This window comes from Cricetulus griseus, unplaced genomic scaffold (assembly GCF_003668045.3).
Source record: "Cricetulus griseus strain 17A/GY unplaced genomic scaffold, alternate assembly CriGri-PICRH-1.0 unplaced_scaffold_18, whole genome shotgun sequence".
NCBI lineage: Eukaryota > Metazoa > Chordata > Mammalia > Rodentia > Cricetidae > Cricetulus > Cricetulus griseus.
The window spans coordinates 113272-129804 of NW_023276897.1; positions in this window are offsets into that span (position 1 = coordinate 113272).

The window sequence follows — 16533 nt, forward strand, 5'->3', positions numbered from 1 at the left end:
CTCCCTGAGCCAAAACACAGGGGGGTTGGCCTAGGCCCTATCGCAAAAAATATGACAGAGTTTGAAGACCCTCTATGGAAGGCCTCTCCCTCCCTGGGGAGCAGAAAGGGTATGGTATGGGTAGGGCATTATTTGAGGGGGGCATGGTAGGAGGGGAGGGAGACGGACCTGGTATTGACATGTAAAATAATTTTTTTCTAATAAAACAAAGGGAAAGAAACCCTTAGATGATAATGTTGCTTTCTTTCCCCACCCCCATAGCTTGCTCAGTATCGACAAAGAAAAGTCCAACCTAATGGGCAGATTGCTAAGAAGACTAAGAAAATTTCAAGTTGTAAACAAGATGAACAGAGCTCAAATATTAATGAAGGAACACGTGAGATGTTCAAGAATTGTTGTGAAGGTATAGAGTCTGATGTGACTCCAGATTCCATTGAAATGAGAGTTCTGGCAAGTGGTCAAACAGAGAATCCAAATCAGGTATTGGTTGAGGTGAGTGCTTCCAGATTTTCAGCATAGTTCTGAGTGGGCATTAGTGTAATGAGAGTGGCCATCAGCACACTATGCAGGTTAAATATGACTTTTGCCCTTCTTGCAAATTTCAGCAGTATGTTAGTAACTAGACCTAAATTTTTAATAACCTGTGAGGGAGCTCTGTGGGCTTCATTCAACAGGTATTTATTGAGCACTCACAATGCAAAGATGAGGAAGACAGATGTAAAGAAACCAATGTACTCCTATCAGACCCATGCCAGCAACAGTGCACCTGCTTCTCAAGAGTACGGAGCATGCCAAAGCCAACCTTGTGTGTGCTCCTTGGGTAGCTTTGGAAGGGTAATATTGGGAGGATGAGTGGGAATCAGCCAGAGGTTAAGAAAAAAGAAAGGGAAGCATCCTCTGTGCAGAAAAAAGAACATTTGCAAAGATAAAAAGCAGAGTGTTGTATCATCTGGAAACAGAAGATTTGATTTCAAATGGATTCCAATGTGAAAGGGTCGGGAGGGCTTAATTTTGAGGGTTTGGAAATTGTACTCAGGCCAACTACCACAGAAAGTGCCCAATGAATCCAAATTTTCCAAGGTCCTCCCCCTTGTTTAATGATGCAAGTTTCTGAAATGGTGGAGTTAGAATGGATTGAAATTGTTGGTGGATGATTGGCTCACTAACCAGGACGACAAATAGAGGGATATGTTGCTCAGGAGAGTAGTAGGGGGATGGATATTATTGTAATTTTGTGCTATAGCATATTTATGTACAAATAAGGGTATAATAGTTAGGGATTTTACCAGTGGGGTTTCTATTGCCAGCGACAAAATACCATGCCCCAGAAGCAAGGTGAGGAGGAAAGGGTTTATTTGACTTGAGCTTCTGCATTGCTGTTCATCACTGAAAGAGGTTAGGACAGGAATCAAAGAGGACAGGAGCTGATGCAGAGGCCCTGGAGGGCTGGTGCTCACTGGTTTTCTTCCCATGGCTTGCTCAGCCTGTTTTCACATTAAGAAACTTCAGCACATGGGAGACTGAAGTGGAATATCATAGTTTCATTTCTGTTATTGTAATAAATTCCCCCAATAAAAGCAACTTAGGGGAAGAGTTTATTTGACTTAGGAGTTCAGTTTCTAGTCCAGCATTGCAGGTGAGTCAAGCTCAAGGTAGCTAATCCTATTGCGTCCCACAACTCAGAGAGAATAAATGTGTGCATCCCTAAGATTCAGTTCACCTTCTCCACTCTTAAAATGGCTAGGACCCAAGCCCAGGGAATACTGCTACCTAGAGTGGGCTCCATCTTTCCACATCAGGTAAGACAAGAGGCCACCCTCATGTAGATTGAGACCTCATGGAGCCTGTCCCCAGGTGATTCTAGGTTGTGTCTAGTTGACAGTTAAAGGTAAATGTCATATGGGAGGACTGACTGAGCAGGTAGAGGTGTGGCTGGGCTGTGGAGTGAGGCTGTGTAGAGGGGGAAGGAGGAGAAAGGGAAGAGGGAGACACACTGAACATATCACTGTATGTCCTGTGGAACAGGCGTGTGCACTTCACATACAGACAGCTTTACTTACATGCCTCAGCTGTGTTCTGTAAGGTTATTCCAGGGATGAATTAGTGTAGACTGAACCATTTTTCCTAAGGACGTCTGGGCTAAGTTCTGTGAGTTACTGCTCTCATTTTGTTAAATGGTGGTACAAGGCTGGCAGGAAGGCTGATTGGTAAAGGCACTTTCCTAACAGGCATGGTGACCTGAGTTCAATTCCCAGAACCCTGGAAAGGGGAAAGAAAATCTTTTCCCCCAAATTTTCATATTAACCTCACATTTGACATGATGTGCATTTCCCATCCCCCCTCCAAAGCAGGTCATATACATACAAACTAATAAATAAATTAAAATATATACTTAAAATGGCAGCTGTTACACAGTCTTTTGATGCATATTTATGTTTCAAGTATCCTTATTTAGGATATATTGTTAAATCATTAGAACTATGGTTTCCCTATCATGTATGTATTGAGTAAGAGGACTTGAAACAGAAACATACACATGGCCAGGCACACTAGAGACCATGCCTGAGCCAAACTTCACTAACTCGCCTGTCCTCTTAAGGCACATCACAGCTTTGCTGTTCTTAGAAACATGAGGCAGCATTTCAACTTTCTACTAAAGGTCATTTTTAAACAATTAAATTACTAATTAAAAAGTGCCAAAATGTGCCACCATGTACTCTACAAGGATACTGACTTTACTTGTGAGAAAAAGAACGGAAATGGTGCCCTGTTGTGTGTCTTCTAGTATATTCTGTCTTGGGTCACTGTAAACTTTCTGGCTTCTGCTCATGTCCTCAAATGTCCCAGTGGATGGCATGAAAATTGATTTCGGGGCTAGCAAATAAATTTTATTAAGGAGGTGAGTTCATGAAGGAAAGAGTCTGAATAACAAAAATCCACTGTATTCTTAGATATATAATCTGTAAATGTTTTCTTGTTTTTTTATATCTTGATAGTATTCATGATGTACAAAATTTTTAACATGGAAAAGCAAATGCTGAGGGACTCCTGAGTTGGTTCAGTGTTTAAAGTCACTTGCTGACTGGACATAATGGCATAGTACTCTAATCCCAGCACTAGAGAGGCAGAGCCAGGAAGTTCTCGGTGGTTTCCAGTCTAACCTGGCGTATAAAGTGAATTCCAGGATAGTCAGAGCTACATAGTTGTCTGGATAGATGTGACTGATGTAACTTCAGTTTGCTGGTTTTTCCCTGTATTGTGGTGGCATTCCCCCAGTGATGTTTTACTCAGCATTTTTGTTGCTGTTAAATTACTTCCACATAAATTCCTTTATTTATTTGACACATAGCATTTAACATAGCCAATTTTAAGGTTTTGACTGTTACATCCAAAATCAAGAGCAGTTTCTCTCTTTTGACCATTATTTTTCTTGTGAACAGGCCATATTCTCCCATTCTTGTGTGCCTTGCAAGTTTCAAAACATTATTAGTACTATGGCAAATCTTGCATGGTATTTCGTTTCAAGATGGAGTTTTTTAAAACATTATAGTATACTGATATTTGGATTCTTTGCTGTATTTATCATTTTAAATACAATAACTGTTTTTAATGTTTTGTTTTTCTTTTTTTGACACAAGAATCTCTCTACATATTCCTATACATCCTCACAGAGATCCACCTGCCTCTGCCTCCCATGTACAGGATCAGAGGTGTATACTACCATGACTGGTTAAAAATTCTCTTTTCCTCTTTTTGAGGGGTTATTGAAAGCTTTATAAGATCAGCTTCTAAAATGTTCGCTCAGGCTTCAAAAAATGAGCCACAATTAACTGGAGGAACTAAAATCTCAGGGAAAAACATCTACTTACAACATGATTTTTCTATCCATGTCTCCTCACTCCTCCTCAGCCACCTCCTTCCTCTTCCTCCTCTCTCTCTCCCCAGATTGTGTATTAATATAATATATGTATATATATATAATTATATATAGTATATATATATATGTTTGCAACCATATTACTTTTGCAATAATATAAACTAAAACTTTAGGAGAACCTTTTAGAATCAGTTACTTAGGGCTATAAGTCAAGGAGAGTGTCTAATTTTACTTCATACAAGAAATAAAACCTGGTAGCTTCCAGTGCTTTGGCCTCAGTTTCCCTGAGGATGAGCAAAGGGGCTGGTTACCTTTGTCTTTATCTTCTCAGGGGAATTAGAAAGGAGCAGTAAATCTCTGAGCTAAAATCTTGAGTTAATAAAACAAGATTCTGAGAATCTTTAGTGCAGGGTTCCTTTAGGTTATTACTTCTCTGCCACGGAGGTAAAACCAGGCCGTGCTTATTTTTTCTATCCATCAAGGCATCTATGAATCAACATCTTTGAGTATGAAGTAATTCTATGTCCTTGGATATCTGGGAATGTCTTAGATGGAATGCTTTTGCCTGGGCCCTAAATGCTGACTAAATAACTGATAATAAGGATATTCGCAGGAAGGCAGATGTCTGCAATTACAATGGAGAAGGACACGCACCTGGTTGTGGGAAACTGGGCTCAGACATAGCTAAGGAATATAATGGGTAAACTTGAACTGCTTTCGAAGAAATTTTCCCAGTAAATGACTAGATAGTGTAAACTGTGATAAGTAAATCCAAGTTTGTTACTGAAAGGAATAAGCTACAGGGAGAATCTATAGCAAGAAACAGCCACTTTTATTCATAAGACTACAACACCAAATACATCTTTACTATTGGCTCAAAATAACAGAAGAATTCTTAATTATCCTGTGTTGTCTCATGATATAATGGCTTTATAATTCTGAGTGCTCTTGCGGCTTGTAGATGGAGGCTTTTTTTTTGAGACAGGGTTTTTCTGTGTGGGCCCTGGCTTTGCTGGACCTTGCTCTATATACCATGCTGGCCTTGAACTCACAGAGATCCACTTGCCTCTACCTCTCTAAGCTGGGATTAAAGCAATGCATCACCAACCAGATAGTCTGTTTATTTTTAGTGCCATGTTTTAATAGGATTGTGTCCCAGTAATCTTGAGATTTAGAAAAGAACCTCATGGGCCAGGGACCTGGGTTCAGTTCCTTAAATTCCCATTAAAATTCTGAAAATGGTGGCTTGCACTCATAATCCCAGTGCTAGGGAGACAGATAGAAAGGTTCCTGAGGCTCAGTGGTCATGTAGTCTCATCTACTTAGTGAGTTCAGGTCAGTGAGAGACCTTGTCTCAAGGCAGATGAGCAGCCATACAGAGGATGATAAGGGAAGTAGTCCTCTGGCCTTCATGTGTGTGCACATAGGCCTACATACATGCATAACTAATTAACATAATAAATAAATAAATAAATAAATAAATAAATAAATAAATAAATAAATATGGGAGCAGAGCCTCATGTGATCGGAACCACAGAGTCAGGACTTTAGACTAGAGAGAAGATCATTTCTTTTCCTGCCAGCAGTCACTACGTCTTGGGAAGGCCATTGCAGAACTTGATCTTGAATGTTAAATAATGTTCTGTACGAATAGATTAGGAATTACAGTGATAGTATTTATAACTCTCTGTTTCATGTGAGAGGTGTGTGTGTGTGTGTGTGTGTGTGTGTGTGTGTGTGTGTGTGTGTGTGTGTTGGACAGTGAAAACCGAAATTAGAAAAATAAGGATTTAATTCTTTATTCTATTTCCTACTGCATACTTGATAGGAGCTTTGAATGCCACTGACCTCAAGCTTAAAATCTGGGATAAAGCAAAAATGCTTAATTTTTACTTTATTATTTTATATGTATGGATATTTTGGCTATAGGGGTTTATGCTTGCTTCCCACAAATGCAGTGCCCAGGGAGGCCAGAAGAGAGCATCAGCTCCCTTGGAACTGGGGTTAGAGCTCCATGGGGGTCACCATGTGGATGCTGAACCCTTCATGGCAAGAGCAGCTGGTGCACTTAACTGCTGAGCCATTTCTCTAGCTTCCAGCAAATGTATTTAATCAGTGCTTCTCAAGTTGTAAAAGCAGTGTAACAACAAAAGGTGTCGGATCTCTTAAAGTAATTACTTATAGCATCAAGATCTGAGAATATATTTGAGGAAATGATACTTCAGATAGTAGCATTTAGAAATCTTTTATTTAGGAGTTATAAAGTTAGAGAAATATTTCTTTGGTGTTTTTGACTTACAAAGGGTAGGTACTGTGTATAAGAACATGTCCTCTTAATTTTTTATAGGGAGAAAAATTTACTGCTTAGACTCTAATTCATAGGTGAAATTTTAGATATCGGAATAATTTGTATTAGGTTTTTGTCATGTATTCCCTGGTTTTAGTAGCATTGTATATAGTCGTTTTCATTATGCTATGAACAGTAGTTGCTTTGTGGAAGTAAAATATGGGGGGAAAGACATAACTGTAAATTGTTTTACTTTTACCCTGAAAGTGAAATTTGTATTACAGCAAACCACTGTAGTTCACGAGAGGTAAGATTAACATATTATAATTTCAAATGATGTGAGTAAAAATGGTTATTTTATAACACTAAAATTATTGATTGTTGTTACTTTGTTTCTTGTACATTTTACAGACTTCTGTTGCATTTCTAATTCTAAAATACAACAAAACAGCAACAGCATAAAAACCAGCATAAAACCATAGATATGTTTTACTGCTGCTGTTTTTCACAATGCTAAATGACACATTAATCATTCCATAGATTTATCTTCAAATACATAGAGATTATGGCTAGTTTCTGGGAACAGCTTTAATACTGGGTTGCTTGGAAGAAGTCCATGGTGAACTAGTTAGCATCTGCGAGAGGTACTGGGTTTCTAGATGGAAGACCACTGAGAACTGGTCTCACATAGCACAGCATTTTTTTCTGATAATTTGTTTTCAGTAAAGCTTTTCACAAATGTGTGGATTTGCATTAACCATATGGACTTTTTTATTGGCACGAATGCTGTGGTGGTGACTTTAGGTGAGAAACTGTTAAGTGGAGGTGACATATTTATGAGGTACCCTCTTTAGATAATGGTGATAGCTTTGTGTCATTTGTCTCAGTGTTTAAAATATGATGACCATTTCTTTGGTTCAGAATTAGAGAACATGAAAACCTTTCTCTTACTCTAAATATGTCAGCCATTAGTATATTTCATAAAATTTAATGTGTTGCAAGTTTCAAACAAAGAGAGAAACATTTATGCTTATATTAGCATAGCACAATTTTATATTAGTGGTATGGGTTGAACATTTGATAGGTAATAAATTTAATGTTCATTAGAGCTAATGATATACTTACTAGTAGACTGACCGGGAAAATAACCAACAATGCATAAATAAATTGATATCACATTCATACTATGTAAAAGTTCCTCTGTGGTCAGTATGGATATAAAATCACCACCTCTAAAAACTACCATTTAAGAATACTATGCCAAAAAAGGATGGGAGAATTTCAGACTTTTAAAGATGAGTACCAACTAAAGCCATTTGTGTTAAGCGAGTTAGCAATAATCTGACAATTGTCACACAGAGGACAAGAGAGACAGTCTCAGTCACAAAAGCACAGGGAGGAGTAAGTAATCATAGAAAGTTGATGATTGGAGGAAAAATAGGAAAACACCATTTTTGTCTTACTCTGCAAATCAACAAACCCCTAATATGGAATTGTGGGTGCGGGAGTGGGGATGTAAAAGACCAAACCAAACCAAGAAAACTTGAAAGCAGAAGACAACAGAGTTAGAGGAAACAGCAAAGTGTTGTCAATAAGAGGACTAATTATAAATAGTCTCTACTTTGCAATTAAAAAACAAAATTGGCTGCCTGAAAAAAATATAGAAGAGACAATTGTTTGCTGTCTGTGAAAAATACATCTCACTGGCAAAGACGCACTAGACTGGGAGTGAATGCATCAGAGTCCACATACCACGTAAGAGGAAGCTTCAAAAACAACACAGGAGTAGGTTTTCTAATATCTGAAGATATCTAATATCTGAAGCAGGTTGCTGCTTGTTAATAAAGCAAAGATATTCCTTTCTAGTTCTTGCAGGCCTTCCAGTAAGCCTGAGAAAGTGAATTCTACTTAGCATGAGATGGAGACCTTTGAGTGATTGTCCATTTTACATGTTTGATAGGCATGACTGACTGATCCCAACAGGGATCTTTCCTTCACTCATGGATCTCTAATGCTTCTGATGCCTTAGTCAGGGTTGCTATCAATCAGATCCTGGCAGGTTTTTCCAGGCTGAACTGTGATAAAGCACTGACTCATTCCCAGCCTTCAGTCCTCTGAATTTCATGGAGATGGGCATTGCTGTGACTACCATTGCTGTTTCTAAACAGTTTAGGAGCCATGGCCAAGTGTGTGGATGAAGCATTATGGAAGCTCTTTAGGTTGGGGCAAACATTTCTATGATTAGACAATTGGGTTTCAGCTTTTCACTTGCCTGTCTGGCAGCAAGAAAGCAGTTGTGATCGTGAAACACCGTGATGAACAGTGTACTGAAGATCCTTCTGCTGGGGCTCCTTCACTGTGCCTGTACGCCGGGCTATCAAAGTGATCTTTCTTTCATCTTAGAGAATAGCAGACAGATGGAGAGGAGAGGAAAGCCAAAGAGGTGATGCAAAAGCCTTTTCAGGAGCTGGGGAGGTGGTGAAGTTCAAAAGTACTTGCTGTTTAAACATGAGGTTCTGGATTTGGTTCCCCAGTACCCATGTGAAATCCAGGTGTGATTGTTATTTTCTGAAATCACAGCTCAGGGGATGTCAAGACAGGAGGGTCCCTGGGGCTTTGGCTCAGCCAGTCTAGCTAAACCAGTGAGTTCCAGGTTCATGCTTCATCTCCGTATCTCAAAATACTAAGATGGAGAGTGATTGAGAAAGACACCTGACATTGAACTCTGACCTCACATACATACACTGAAAGCCAAAGCAGTCCAATTACCCTTTGTATGGAGAAGCAGTATGAGGGAAATTAGTGGTGATTGGAAGAGAAGCCGGTATATTGTAAGCACTGTAGTGTTTGAGAAATGATTAACCTTCGAACTTATTGTATGTCCTTTTGATGAGTAAAGTGCTTGCCACACAAGCATGAGCTTGGATCCCTAGCACCCACATAAAAAGTATGAAAATGTGTGTGTGTGTGTGTTTCTGTGTGTGTGTGTGTGTGTGTGTGTGTGTGTGTGTGTGTGTGTGTGTGTGTGTGTGTGTGTGTGTGTATGTGTGTGTGTAGTTCCTGCATTGGGTGCCAGAGACAGAGGATGCCTAGGGCTAGCTGGCCAGTGTATGTAGCTAAGTTTGTGGTCCCCAGGCTCAGTGAAATACTGTTGTCTGGTAAAATACTTTCAGTTTAAGATGACAATAAATGAATCAAGAAACTGGTTTTATTTTATTTTATTTTTTAAAGATAAATGACTGCTGTTTTGGGACAAATGCAGGGAAGCCTACAAATTTATTAAGGATATATAGTATTTAAACTACATATGATATTAATGTTTTATACTGTATAAATGTGCCCAGCTTACTAACAAAGCTTTCCTGTATTACTTCTATTTATTTTTTAATACTTAACAAAACCAGTTATCTCCTCTTTGTAGTGCAGAAATCCTGTTTATGCTGTTAAGGTTCTATCTCATTACTAACAAAGCAGGTTTCTGTACCAATGAACATGCAGGAGGTAGGAATATTTTAAAATAGACTTTGTTGTGGAATTATAAGTTTCATCCCTGTCCCTGAGGAATGTTGCTAGTACTGATCATGAAAAACCATGGATTGCTTTAGGAAAAAGAATTAGCCTTGCTAGTTCTCATTCTGAACAAGCAGTTCATTGCAGTCCGACGCATGTCGAGATGACAGAAAATGATTTGGCTGGAAAACAGCATGAGATTGAAGAACTAACTCAGCAGCTGGAAGGAATGAGAGCTATCTATGGGACTGAAGTGCTGCAGAGGGTGCCCTCACCTCCCGTGGCTTTGGTTTGTTATACATGTGAATGGAAGTGTGTATGCTTTTTAAACATGGGGCTTTGCAATGGCAACCTAGGAAATTTCATAATTTTGGTTCTTGTACATAGATAGCCTCAACAAGGCCATTTAAAATGAGGATTGCAGAAACACAGCTGCAATATTCGGACTTTTGAAATTTAACTGTTTAAATAGCTAGAGTGAAATGACTCCAGTACGACAGATGTGTTCTTTGTCATCAGTCTGAGAGAAAATTGGTGTAAACCACAAAAATTATGACTTAAACCCAAAAAGAATGTCAGCAAGTCCTTGTAAGTCATCTCATTGGTTACAGTGACACCTTCTATACAGGGAAGTCAAGAGGAAGAGGAACACTGATAGACACGATAGCATACTTCCATTCCATACTCCTCAGAAAGAAGCTGGGGTTAAATGTGTCTGCTGGTGTTGCCTAGAATAAATAGTGGCTCTCCAAAGTATAAAGATGCTTCTTCTATAAGAACACATGGAAAAGTCAACCCAACTATATTCTCTTCCTTCCTTAATGCTGAAACAGGTTTTCCAAGTCAGATTTGAAATAGAACTGTTTTGGACAGGCCAGTAGCTTTCATGGAAGATTAATGAACTGTGTAAAAAAAGCGAATATTTACATTTTCACTGGTTTCTCTTAGGTATCATATGAATTTGAAGCTGCCATTAAAAAACGAGACAGCATCATTACTCGCCTAGCTGCTAATTTGCAGCAGTCAAGAAAAGAGACAGATAAAATCTTGGAAGAATTTGTCCACTTGACAGAAAGAAGTGAGAAAGTACAAATTCAAGCACAGCACGTAAGTATTAAGAGTACTAAAACATTTGGGTTTTTTGGTTTTTCGAGATAGGGTTTCTTTGTGGTTTTGGAGGCTGTACTGGAACTAGCTCTTGTAGACCAGGATGGTCTGGAACTCACAGAGATCTGCCTGCCTCTGTCTCCCCAGTGCTGGGATTAAAGGCAGGCACCATCACCAGCCTGCAGTTTATTTGTTTTTAAGCAATGAATTTTGTACTTTTTTACATTCCAGGAAAAATCAAAACTTATTATGAAGCCATTTGCTGCTTTTTGTGTAGTAAAAGAAATACTTTAGAAGCAAATCCGTGTTGATGCTGTTAAGCAAAAATTGTTTGTTAGTTTGTTTGTTTGAAACAGTTTCTCTGTGTATCTTCTGAACCTTTTCTGGAAACTCACTATGGAGACCAGGCTGGCATCCTCACAGAGATCCCCTGCCTCTGCCTCTGGATTCCTGGGATTAAAGGCATTTGCTGCTACCATTGAAGAGCATAACCAAGAATTGTAATTCATACTTCATGGGTGGTTTCCTGCTATTGCTTATATTAAACTTCCTCTTTCAGTTTTGAAAGTCTACAAAATCTTACCAAGGTGGACTGAATGGATTTTTGCAGACATCACTCTGTAGTTGCATTGGACCTTTTCAATCCTGACATGGTTTTAGTTAGGTTCTAAATGGAAACTGCATCTATACCTTTCATTTACTTTGTTAACTTGGTAATCCACCCTCGCTAGTTTTATGTCAAGCTAGAATTATCTGAGAGAAGGGAACCACAACTGAGAAATAGCCTCCATAAGATTAGCCTGGGAGACATTTTATTAATTAGTGATTGATGGGAGAGGGAGGGCTATGCCCAGGATGAGTGATGCCATCCTGGGGAGGTAGTCTTCTCTAAGAAAGCAGGCTGAGCAAACCATGAGGAGCAAGCCACCAAGCAGCAATCCTCCATGGCCTGTATGTCAGCTCCTGCCTCCAGGTTCCTGCCCTGTTTGAGTTCCTGGCTTGACTTCCTTTGATGATGAACTAAGAAGTGGAAGCAGAGGGCAAATCAACCCTCTCCTCCCTAACTTGCTTTGACCATGGTGTTTTATAATTCAGCAGTAGGAACCTTGACTAACTCAGTATCTGAAGGCATTGATCAGAGTTTGATAGCAAGTATTACAAAAGAGATTGGAGTTAGAGTCTGCAAAGTCACCAAGATACAGGAGTGTGGTCCTGTCCCACTTCTCTTGCCCCTGTGGCCTCAGTCCTATTTCCCTCACTAGACCTGCTTTCTCTGAACTATCATTTGAAAGATAATTTCATGGCTCAGTTCTTCCAGTCATAACACCAGAAGATCTCAAACCCCTGAAGTGAAGAGATGGCACAGAGAGCCAGAGTCAGCAGAATAAGACTGCAGAAGTCTGTTCAGAAACAGTCACTTCAGCGTTCAGTATGTTGAAGGTTCTCTCTGTTTTCAACTTTCAGGTCAGGGAGACACTGCAGCGCAGCCCCCACAGCAGTGCTGCTGCAGAGCTGGTTTTCCTGAAGCAGCAGGTCCATGATCAACAGCAGCTCCTGGAACAGCAATACCGTCTGTTAAAGGATTCTCAGAAAAAGGAAGAGGAATTGAAAAATGAAGTCACCTTTTTACAAGAGAGACTTAAAGTATATGAAATGGTAAAGTTAGATGTCAGCTGGCTTGTCACAACTTTGTAATTTTCTTATTCATGTGTCTTATGCATGTAAAATAGAAACTTTTATAATTAAGCCAAACTCTTTGAATATAGAAACTAATTTATATCAAAAGCAATTGAGAATCACAAAATAACTGTATATGTCACACCAATGTTAAGAGAACTACATTGTGTTCCTTAGAGTGGTATGAAGTCTCAGTAGAACCTAAATTTGCAACTCAAATATCTATCTTGTCCCATCTGAAGTATTCCCATCTATTGGGGCTAGGATATTGAAATTGTGAAAATGCTTTTGCCACAAGGTAAAATTCTGGAGATCTAAAACAAAAAAACAAATGCAGTTGATTGTTTATGCAAATTCTGTTCGACTTCTTGGAAATATTTAGGTATTAAGGTTCTTTGAGACAGGGGATGACATTATGTATCACACATAGACTATAATCTTAAAATCTAAGAACAACTCTTCCTGAAAGGTTTGCTTACACTTATTTTCAAATGAGAAATGAAAACTCAAAAGAGATTTGTTTCTGGCTGCTTAACTCCCATACCAGAATTAGGATTCAAATGGCTTGGGGCAGGGCAGAGCTCTTGCACCACACTGCCCTTTCATGTGTAAAAAATGTCCTACAATCCATAGCAAATCAAAAGCACAATCGGATTTTGAGTTGTAGGCTCAGAAAATTCATGTTAGGTATTATGTGGGTCCTGAGCTAGAACAGAGGTGAATCAGGTTGTTCCAATTTCAAGAGGGTGTTTAAAAGTTGAAATATCAGATTATTGGTTTGCAACCATTAACAATCATGGGGAACTGTGTATATTGGGTCCTTTGGGTTTTATTTTCTCTCCATGGACAAGTGAACTTAAAAAGACAAATACTAGTTTGGAGGTTCCTTAGTGAGCAGATGGGAGGGGGTCAGCCTTCAGACGTTGTGCCATTAGACTGAGATGACCTGATTTATGCATATTATTGTAGTGCAGTTTATACCCATGAGCTGAGTTCTTCAGTCCTGTTTACCACAACATTGTATTTTTCTTAAATTGAGTATTTATATTGTGGATGGTTGGAAGATCCTGCTGCCTCTTGAGTGCTATGACTATATATATGCATACCTGGCTCAGAGTACGATGTTTCTAGAGGGACCATAACTGTCAAAGACTGAAGGCACTTTGGTGTTTTTCCATGAACTGTGCTTAGAGAGGGGCACTCTCATGCTTCCTTCAGACAGCTTTCTTCTGTCTGAACTTTGACATTTTTTTCTTTCAATGTGTTATGCATTCTTTCAGAATCCTATTGAGCTCTGTGTGCCAAGGACCTTTGTAATATAATTCACCTGCCCATAACCAGTTCTGTATATTTTATTTCATGCTTTGTATTTGGGTCAGAATCCCACAGAGAAAACTAAATAACAGATCCAAAACTCTGCCTAGGCCTATGCTCCACTTGGTGCTCTGATGGGATTGTCATTTGCCTGTGCTTGGTATATTTGTCTTGGCCCTGCTGTTGCCTACAGTGGCATAATTGACCTCAAAAGGGAACTGCACAAAAGTTCCTTTTCAATTCTCAAGTCTGTTTGAGCTGAAATTGTAGTTCCAGCTCCGTATGCTGCATGTAATACAGCTGTCGTAGATTTCCCTATGTGTCAGGCAGTGAAAAGAAGACAGACTCATGGAAATGTCTCCTATCATTGGAACATCTTTAGATCACTAGAGTTCCTGGGAATAACCTGAACTTAATTTTACATGCTTTTTTGGAAGTAATCTGAGAGTGATTTATATTACAATTAGCTATCAAGATAAATAATTGGGATATCAACCAGTTAATTTTAAAAGAGAAGATTTAATGGGTGAGCAAAGGTTTGTTTTTAAAATTATTACATTAATTATTTGTCTGGATAGTGAACTCAGGTCATCAGGAACCATCTCATCAGACTGGCAGTCTTTTCTTTTCTTCTTTATTTTCTTCATTCTTTCTTGGCAGTGCTGGGAGTAGAACCCAGGATCTCATACATGCTAAGCAAATCAGGGTGTATCGATTTAATTCCATTTTTCCATTTCTTCTTATTATTAAAATTTCTCATACAATACATTGTTTTCATATTCCCTTCTGTTCTCCCAGATTGTCCCTACACACCTCAATTAAAAATATTGACCACAGCAAATGTAATTCACTATTCCTTCCTAAGAAGGTCTGAGCTGCTCTGGAACTCTTGTTTGCTACTAAGTGTCTAGGTACCCAAGTCTTTTCAAGTGGACAACTGAGGGCTGGGCACAACAGTTACTCTTTATAGAAAGATGTAAAAATGTGACTTTCATCTGTCTTTTGTTAATAATGTTGCACAACAAAGTTATCAGAAATTGTTACACTTTCTTTTTTTCTTCTGAAGGAACAAGATAAAAAATTAGAACATGCCAATAGCATCTTGCAAGAAAAGCAGGCCATCATTGATGATTTGCAAGAACGAAAAACAGAAGAAGAAAACAAATCTGCTGTATTGCAGAACCAGTTAGAATCCGCTGATAAATTAGTAGCAGACTTAAGAGAACAACTTATAGAAAAATACCAAGAGAACCAAAGCTTAAAACTGGAGCTAGCCAGTTCTATAGAAAAAGAGAGCCCCTACCTTTTAGAAATTAAAGACCTACAGCAGAAAAATTACAATGATAGCCTTCCAGACACTGGCACAGAGCAGAGCACTGAGAGAGAAGCAAGGAGGAAATTAGACCACCTCCAAGTGGAGCTAGATGAAATGTATGGAAGAGAAATAGTGCATATGAAGGAAGTATTAATACAACAACATGAATCTCAGTCAGAGGATCTTCAATCCCACCATAAAGATGAAATGGAAACTGTCTTGGATTCATATGCAAGTACTACATTGGATATCTGCAATCTGTATAAACAGTATAAAGAACAGCTAGACATATTCAATATGGTAATAAGTGGACAAAATATAAAATTGCAAGATACTCTTTTTGAAAATGAGAACCTCAGCAAGGAGCTCTGTGTAGTTAAGAGAGAGCAACATGTGCTTCAGTCACAATACAATAATCTTTTGAAAGAATGCAATGTTTTGAGACAGCAGGTCACTGGACATCATGAAAACATAGTTAAGCCAGAATGTAAACTTAATGATACACACCATTCCCTCCACATAGTGGAAGACTTGAAAGCGAAGATTGCTGCTCTGTCTGAGTTCCAGAAAGAGCTTGAGTGTAAACACGCGGCAGAAATTTCAAGCTACCAAATAAAACTTGAAATGCTAGAAAAAGAAAAGAATGAGACACTACAGAGGATGTCAGAGTCCCATGAAATGCAAATGCAGCAATTAGAAAGCATCTCATTAGTAAGGAAGAAGCCTTCTGCCTATCCCCTCTGGGCTTTATCTCTCTTCTTTCTGCATATCTTACTTTCCTTCTTACTCCCTGGCTGGTCGACTGGGGGGCTGGGCGGGTGGGTGGCTGGATGGCTGGGTGGCTGGGTGGCTGGGTATCTGGGCAGCTGGGTCCTGATGTCCTCCTGTCCGTGTCTTCTTACTGCTCCACTTCCTCTGTTCTCCTTCTATTTATGCTCTCTGTGTGCCATGCCCTCCTATCCTTGCTCCTACTTTGCCATTGGCTGTTCAGCTCTTTATTAGGACCACCAGGTGTTTTAGACAGACACAGTAACACGGCTTCACAGAATTAAACAAATGCAGCACAAACAAAAGTAACACACCTTCGAATAATAATCTACCACAGCTGTGACTGCAGCCATGCCAGGTCCTTGAGTATCAGGTCAGGACTGCAATACATCAGCATCTCAGCCAGATGAACTGAAACTCTTCCTCCTGGGCTTTGTTGAAAGATATTCCTTTTCCCTAGTGTTACCTATCCTCCTCCATTCTTTCCTACTTCCTGTTTCATATTGCTCTTGGTTTAAATGTTACTTCCTTGTGACCATGGTAGCTGAGGGGATACAAGAGCATTGGCTTAAATTAGTACGAAATAAGATTGTTTTGGGAGCTTGGTTTTACTTTTTTTGATTAAAGAACACAGGACAAATTAGCCTGTACACTGCAGTTTTTTTCAAGGTTGCCAGG